The sequence below is a fragment of the Pocillopora damicornis genome, chromosome 14 (assembly GCF_964200805.1).
Source record: "Pocillopora damicornis chromosome 14, jaPocDami1.2, whole genome shotgun sequence".
NCBI lineage: Eukaryota > Metazoa > Cnidaria > Anthozoa > Scleractinia > Pocilloporidae > Pocillopora > Pocillopora damicornis.
In genome coordinates, this window is record NC_142683.1 from 14166358 (window position 1) to 14174871 (window position 8514).

An 8514-nucleotide genomic window follows, 5' to 3' on the forward strand; every position below is an offset into this window, starting at 1 on the left:
ACTTACAATTAAGTTTAGCAAGTTCGTCGTTTAGAATCTGTTTCCATGTTTGCGGTCCTTAACCATTTCCGTTCCCTTTTAGTTTGTTTTCACTTCTCTGGTATTTTGTCGACTCTGGCAAGTTATTTCCAGATTGTTATCAGTTAATGACGCACGTATATATAAGATAACTCGCGTATTCCTTAAAAAAAATTCTTTCGTTCGAATTTATTGTAGACACTAAATCTTTTTCTTTCAGGCATCTGAAAATCGGGTTTTGAAGCAAACCATTAAGTCAACTGCAATAAAATATCTTTCAATAATCCAGGAGTGCTTTTGACGTCATATTAATTGAAAATTGATCCCGAAATTTTGACGTCATGTAGCTAAGCTGGTAAACGTAGATCAGGCGAATATGCAAAGCTCTATAACTTCACGTGTAAATATTAGGGGAAGAGGGGGCGGAAAATACGAAAAAGCGAATTTCTGTCAAAACTTCCTGTCGACGTCAATTTTTTAAAAAAACTGAGATCACAAATTGTGGACTTTACTTAGTTTTTGCTCCTTACTGCTCACACGCTTAAAATCCCATGTTTTGCACCGGAAATCAATTCTAATTTCTCAGCATCATTTTATTTAGATGTACAAACTCGTGAGCCTCCAATGACCTTCTGGAAAGAGGACCAGGTGAATATGCAAAGCTTTATGGCTTCCCGTGTAAATATTTTGGGAAGGAGGGGGCGGGGGATTAACAGAAGCGAATTTCAGTCCAAACTTCCTATCAGGGACAGTTGTTTTAAAAATTGAGACCACACGAATCTTGCTCCTCGTCCTTACACCCTAAAAATTCCATGTATCCACCGGAAATTAATTACAATGTCACAACAGCGTTATGCTTAGATATACAAGCTCGTGAGACAACGATAACTTCTTGAAAGAGTGTGGCGTGCATATTAATTACTGACTAGACTGGTCTTCCCGTAATTTGAACCATCGATCCACGTGTTTTAAGAGGTTGCTGTTAGCTCTGCAAAATGTTTACTGTTATTGCCTTTGAGCTTTCGCGCGCGTGAATTTACGCAAATATTCCTTCGCTGATGTTTAAATCCTATGCTTGCTTCGCTACATGATGCTCATTTGTTCCACTTTAATCTTGTTTTTATTGCGTTATTGATGTATCAATTTGCACAGCAAAGGTAAAAGATTGATGAAACACGACCTCGCGTCGTAAACAAGCCATCAGATTGTAATTGGATATTCTGAAAGTGTCAAACCGGTAAATTTAGAATTATCCAACGGTCACAGAGCATTTTCGCGCAGAATAGAAGCTACGAGATCCAGGGAAGTTTTCCTTAGCTTCGCTAACTCGGACAGCAGACAGACCGAAAACCATTCCACGTTTGGCATTTTGTAACTCGCAAAGAATCAGCTGCCCTGGTGCAAAAATATTAAGGCTATTTTCGACCAGAAATTTGAATTTACCACAGTTTCAAGCCATGTGAGTATATTACCGTTTTATTCGCTTATTTTTTCCAAAACCCTTCTTTCATTTAACTGCTAACTAAACGAATAGGGTAGTAGAGTGGATTTTCTTGCTGGGAAGTCTCAAATCAACTGAACGTTAATTGAATTTATAAACAATTCAAATATTTGTTTCATCCGAATTATACCAAAGATACGAATTTGATTTTTTAATTCGAAACGGGAACAGATGTGAACTGCCAAATTGTGTCCTGGAATATTATCAAAATAATCTTCTCCGAGCAGAAATTGCCTAACTGATCGCTAAAACCCTCCGACAAGAATGCCTTACAAAACTTCAGTTGTTGTCCAACGATAAATAGAGTTATCAACAGTTCTCCATTTGTAGAGCTAGGGAGAGGGCATGGGGCCGAGATGGCAAAGGCAAACCATTTGGTACTTGTAGTCAAAACATCATATTATGTACTGAAAATACTTTCCGTCTTTCCATCATAAAGAAAGACGGAAAAAACCGCTTTTATTGATGCCTCGCCGAGGTCATATTGTGCTCTTGAGTTGCCGCTTAACTTAATTATGATATCCCTTAAAATTTTTCCTCATCAATTTACCATGCCATAGCTAGCGAAATTCATGTAATTTTTTTTTCAAATGCTGTAACAAAGAGATCTCGTGAGTTTTCGTTGAATAAAATTAATCGACCACACACACTGAACTATATCGTAACTAAGCAAACGCAAGCGACGGTGCAAGTGATCGAGGTCTATTTTCTCTTAAAGGTAATTAAAGTCTTTTACGAGAAAAAAGAAAGTATTCTCAACTTGTAATCATAAGCACAAATTAGTACTTAGGTTAAGAACCTGTGAAGTTTTCCACGAAGTTTACCAAACACTGGCCAATCACTGCACCAAACTTTCAAGCAATTTGGCTAAGAGATTTATGTTTCTTTTATTTTTCAGCTTTTAAAACTACAAAGCTACAAATGGCAAGCAATTGCAGGCTGTTTCTCATCATGTACTTGGTATCCCTGTGCTTACTGCCCAGTTTACTGGCAAACCCAATGAAAGCGGCGTTAGCCAGCGTTCACTGCGAGCGCAAAGGCTACACGTTCCCTGTCAGAGTCGTGGGCTGTCAGGAGCGAATGGTAACTGTCAATACATGTATAGGAACCTGCTTGTCTTTCTCGACGCCAACTGGATCCAACTATGAGCAAGTGGAATCCTGCACTTGCTGTGAACCGACCAAAACCACGACCATCGATGTAGGGCTCTGGTGCCAAGACACGAGTAATCCAGGCAGCTTCGTCAAGTATTTTCATAAAGTGAAGAGTGCGACTGAGTGTTCATGTGCTTCTTGTTGATGAAGCTGAGCATAAACTGCAGAATCTTCAAGTTACCCTAGAACATTAACTAGCTGTATAAATCATGAATATTATTTTTAATCGATATTGGTAAATTTGAACTACTGTAGGCTGTTTTTTAATGTGACAAAAGCATTCCTTGTCTTGCTATGACAGCCTCGTTCTCTTAGAGATATATTCCAATATTTTAATTAAAATGTGAAAATGCTTACACCGTACAAGAATCTCTTTTTTTGGTATTGAAAGTCGCAGGAAGCAATTTTGACTTGGTAATCTTAAGCTCGTGTGCACGCTCTCCAAGGCACTGCGGCGAGAGCGAGAGGTCTGGCGCCAAATTTGTATTTCGCTCGAGTCTTCTGAGAACAAATCCTTAATAATTCGGTTTGAAAAAGACATACCTACCTCTGTTTCACGCCCCTTCCCCCTCCCCTATGAGCAGGCACCTGGTATAGCAATAAAAAATGAATATCTAGACGCAAGGGTGTTATTTCATTTTAAAATCTTGCCATTCAAATACCCCAATGAATTCTTCATAAGACTCCTTAGTAATCGCCTGTCATCTCCTTCGAAACATACCAGATCTTGACCCTTTACACCGTAACATTAGTATACGCATTCTCTATACTATTCCTATGGCACTGAAAGGAAGAATTTACTCATCCATCAAAAGCCTCGTAAGTTAGCGATCACTTCGTTAATTCTCATGACCTTGTTGTTGGATTCAGAGGCGGTACTGTAGGGAGAGTTAAGATGCTTATCATCCCAGGAGGTTAGGGTGTTGAATCTCTCGGTCTTTCTTGTCAGGCAGAAAAGCGATTAGAAGAAAGAAAAATATGAATGGGTGTTGTTCGATTTCGCACTAGATTCTCAGAACTAAACATTTAAAGAAATGTTTGGCAAACAGTTAGGAGAATCTATCTGAGATCTTCGGAATGATAGAGATTCAATCAAAGCGGAAAACGCCTTTTCACAATGCTGGAGGTTAGGCGCATGATAGCTTCGTATCTTATTTCGATGTTTTTACAACGCTTACCAAATAACGCCCCTCTTTCGGCGAAATTATACACGTCCAGAGTTAAGAACCGGGATTTGAAAAATTTCTGCTCGGACGTGGCGGGAGCTGAAACAAGTGAGGAGGCACGCCAAACAGGACTATGGAAATATTGTGGTTTCGTGGCTGAGTTTGGTTCTGTCCGGGAATTTAATTCACTCTATTGACTTATGATGGTGAGGTGAGGTGAGGTGAGCTAGTTAATGGTAAGGAGGAAAAGAACTGGTATGGATCAAACGTGCCAAAATGCGTGAGTTTTGAGTTTCTTTTGATTTATCATTTCTCGGTAATCGGCCTTTGCGAGGGTTGTTTATCACAGATTTTAGATCTTGGGAGAGGGAGTATATGTATATTTATTTTCGGTTTTGTCATTTATGAGATCAGTTTGTGCATGTTTTCGAATTTTTCAGTCTCGGGCCTCTGAGTTCATTGTGCTTTTCAGTTTTACTCGGCTTTTGATTTTCAAAATTCCTTGCTTTTTTATTTGTAAGAATAAAAACCTGTTTTTCGGTTTTGGTCGTTCGCAGTTAAAGTCGGAAAAATCGACGTGGGATGTTCGCGGCACGCACCTCATTCGTAAAACTCCGCGCGGCGCGCGAACATCAATTTTTTTTCTCGCTGACTTTTTTGGACTTGCACATGTCTTACATGGACTTAGCCTAAAAAGGAAGACGTGCTCCTAGTCTCCATTTCTATGCTTGTTTACGGCACACACGTTTTAAATTTTGCTACAAGTTGCAACTTTTTATTAAAACAGATCTCTCAGAATAGCTCACGAAATCTTGCATGGATGAACACCCTAAAATCAGCCTGCATGTTCCCCATACTGTTCTTCGTACATAAAACGCTAACAAGGAAAATTTGTTTAACAACCATGAGCTTCTTTGGTCGGTGAGAATTTCCTTTATTTTCGCGACCTTAATGTGTTATTTAAAGGTGATATGGTATAGAAAAATTAGATGCTGGTCTCTCTTAGGATTCAAATGATTAAAACAAGTTGAAGTACTGCAACAGTTTTAAATCCAGAATTTAATTTATTCTCAATTAAATTAACTAGTTTCATTCTAATGCACGTGATTACAAATGATGTGAGACACAAAGATTGCAAACTTTAAGACATTATCTTAACAAAGTCAGGGCGCTTATTCTGTTAATAGTATTAATCATTTGGGGTGAAAGAGCTTCTGGGTATAAAATCGATTAACAGTTGTTTGTGTTACACCTAAGTCCCAGTTCTCGTGTAAAATGCCTTTCACTTCGCTAATTGTTTTCTTTCACGTGCACATTTTGCATTTGCATTGCACTGCCGATTCTACTTGCACTATAGGAGAGATTCCTGATCGGCAGTCTGGAAGATTAAACGTTACCATTTGTGTGCTAGACGGCTTGCAACATTCGCAAACCTTCTTGAAATGAGGTGAATGGTCCAGCGGTAGCGCGTACGACGCGCATGTGCCAAGGCAGGCTTTTACTCGGACCTTCTGGGATCCACAACCTGATTTGGTGACGGGTCGTGTATAGGTTTCTGGTTTGCAGTACACTCCAAACTTTTCAAACGGGTTGTAGGACGTGCTCGACGAGATGAGGGCGAGAAAAACAAGACAACAGAAAACCCCAAACGGCTTAGACATGGCTAAAACCTAAAAACATAGTGAGCATCTATTTAAATTTGTTTCATATGACTTCTACCGAGAAAAGTTGACTTGAATCACAGTACGTTCATACAAATCAAAACATTTTTTAGTCAGTGGTCTTTCGCTTAAATACTGGTCACTCTGAGGAGTTTTAAAAAGGGTTAATTGCCTTGAATCACGATGAAATTGAAGAAAAAACTGAGTTTCTGACGACAACTATCTTGTCTAGGACTGAATGTATTGAAACGCCGGAAAGCCGGTAAGATCAGATGAAAGAGATCCTAGTAAATCAAATGCAGAACAACGTTGGCTGTGAAGGAAGATTTTTACAAATATTCCACCAATTTTAAAGATGGGTCTTAGCAACTCAAAAATGTCAGTCACTCTCAATTTCATCGTCGGCCGATGAGCCACACAGAGTGGTTAAATAGTTAATACGTATATGAAAAATATGATTACAATTTGACCAACACTTGATCCACTTTTTAAGGTGTCTTTCCACCACGTTACCCTTTTAATGCTTGACTGCGTTCCACACATCATGAACAAAGCGAAACCGCAGTTTTTGGTCATTTGACTTCACTGAACTTCAACGTTTATAGAACTTTTGTATCGCAGCAACAGAAGGCGCGCCAAACCTCTCTTATTTCAAGAGTCATTCATCTCTCTTGCAACACAGAAAAAAACGCAACAGACAAACTATAGCCGAGCAGCATTTTAATTATTTTAATGAAAGACAAATACGCTATGAAACATTGTAACAGAATTGCTGGCGTCGTATTTCCCTTTCATTCCTCAGAAAAAAATATCGTTAAGTCTTTCCTTAAAATCGTTAATTGCAGTCCAGCGAGAAAACGACATTACTATTCTTTGCAAAAATAAACGATGTTTACTATAAAAGCTAGAACCGCTACAAACGCACATTATGAGCGTTCAAAAAATTTCGCGGCCGCTTTCTCAATATATCTTCTTACACCATTAGAGAGCGTTAAGAAAACAATTTTGCCCATTAGCCTCTATTACCAATTAACCTTGTTTACTTTCCCATTCGTCACCTGCAGTGTAGTAGTCGGCACGTCCTCTGTTCAAAAAAATTATGCCCTTCAGTTTAATGGGGCGCGTCTAAAGGGCGCGTCTAACAGAACTTTGTTCGTTATTGAACCAAAAAAAACGATGGATTCGGAAGAAAAATTGAAATTCCATATGTTAACGATCGCTTTGAAACGCGCGAATTTTGCCATTTGACTGAGGCGCAGAAGTACAAACAGAAACATATTTTTCTGTATAATTCGTTTGCAGTGTTGGAAAGGGAATATTTCTCATGGAAATCGTGTACAACAACCACCTGCTGAGGAGTTAATTGTAAAATTCAAACAGAAACGTCTTTTTTTTAAAATTGAAAGATTTGCAATTTTCATTCGAATATAATCATTGTGGGCAGAATTTACACGTAACAAATTTGAATTGTGCGCCATCCCATCAGGAATCGGAAATTCCTTTAAAAAAATACGTTTTTCACTTCAGTAAGTTTCGATTTCCAATAAGGATTATTCTCGTAGCAGAAATCGGATTAAAACAAAAGAGGCTTTTTATAAGCAAGGGGAAAGGAAACCTTTTTTTTTTTAATCCTCTAAAGTTGCTAAGATAACACATGTGGAAACTTTCATTGAATGCATTCAGAGACCATTGTGGTTTTGTTTAGAAGGTTCAATCTCACTCTAAAATTTTCACTCAATGTTCTAAAATTATTTCGAATGGCACTGCAAAGGAGAATCTGTTAGCTATCATTCGTCCTATTCTCAAGAGGTTAATATTTGATTTAGCACTGTTACTGTAAGGAGAAATTAGAAATTAGCTGGTCAACCTTTTGGTTTTAAGGGTTTTGCCATGTTTACCAAAGCGAAGAGCTTGTCGAGGCTGCAAAAGCACCCTTTTTATTTTAGCAAACAAATTCGTTTTTTTTCCTCTTTCTTCGACCGGAACACGAAGTAAATTTATACAAAACTATGGTGAGTGGGCGAGGGAAGTTTAAATTCAATTTTTTTTGCTTTTCGTGGAAATTAAGAGCACTTCTGAATAAATAAGGAAGAATATTCAAGTTGCATTAACATATTTTTAGCTCCTAACAGATCTTTTGAGATATTTTGTCAAATTTAGGAAATAATTTCGGCTTAAAATACGGATCGCTTTAATACAGATCTCACTCGAACATCGAAGTATATAGAGAAACAACAATTAATATAGAGAATTCAGTTCATTGGAACGTCCTTTAAAACGAGGCCTGAGGCAGATTAAAACTGTTCTAGGAAGCAATAACGAATGTTAGGCGTCTCTTAACCAGTGATAATTGCACGATTTTGTTATAACGTTGAAATTTGCATTTCAAATCAATATTTTGCACCGTGACGCCTCAGAGGTATTTTTCAAAGCATTGCTGTAAAAAAATCGAACCCAATTTACACATTAGCGAACAAAGAGAACCATAATAGCGCGTACAAGTGCTGTAATTGTGCCAAAGCGCATTAAAATTGGCGGGCAACACAATCTAAACTGTTGCTAAATTTCAGAGACAAACGCTTACCTCAAATAACAGTCTGGAAGATACAACGGAGCCACAGGATCGCGACAATGAAGGTAAAACGACAGAAAACCGCTCCTGTGTTAATGACAGTACTTGCCAGTAGAAATAACGAATGAAATCTGAAAGATACGTTCACCGCCTACTTATACTATAGCTCTCACAAGATTCAGAAAAGCGCGCTCTAGATACCTGATCCTCTTTGGCAATTTGATCATTTAAGGTCACCTCGAGATGGCCAAAAATAACAAAATTCCACGTGGATCGGTCGGGGTCCGGTTTCACTTTTACCAGGGGGTTGGAGGGTGGGGCATTTTAGTCGCTGCTTATCGGAATAGGGGTCCCTTTTGTTTTCTGTTGAAAATAACAAATTTGATATTCTGTCCTAAGGCATGACAAAATCCTTTCCACCCACTTCACTCGTGATGTACCT

At 38.4% G+C, this 8514-nt stretch overlaps 2 long non-coding RNA genes across 2 annotated transcripts; one reads left to right on the forward strand and one right to left on the reverse strand.

Moving 5' to 3' along the window:
* Positions 1 to 1078: 1078 nt before the first annotated feature.
* Positions 1079 to 3029, forward strand: LOC149034596 (uncharacterized). The gene is made up of 2 exons (XR_016182845.1): positions 1079 to 1477; positions 2418 to 3029. It is a non-coding gene; the product is annotated as an uncharacterized LOC149034596 (long non-coding RNA).
* Positions 3030 to 4883: 1854 nt separating this feature from the next.
* LOC149034597 (uncharacterized) lies at positions 4884 to 8342 on the reverse strand. Its single transcript, XR_016182846.1, has 2 exons — positions 8085 to 8342; positions 4884 to 5509 (listed from the first exon to the last, which is right to left on the reverse strand). It is a non-coding gene; the product is annotated as an uncharacterized LOC149034597 (long non-coding RNA).
* Positions 8343 to 8514: the final 172 nt, after the last annotated feature.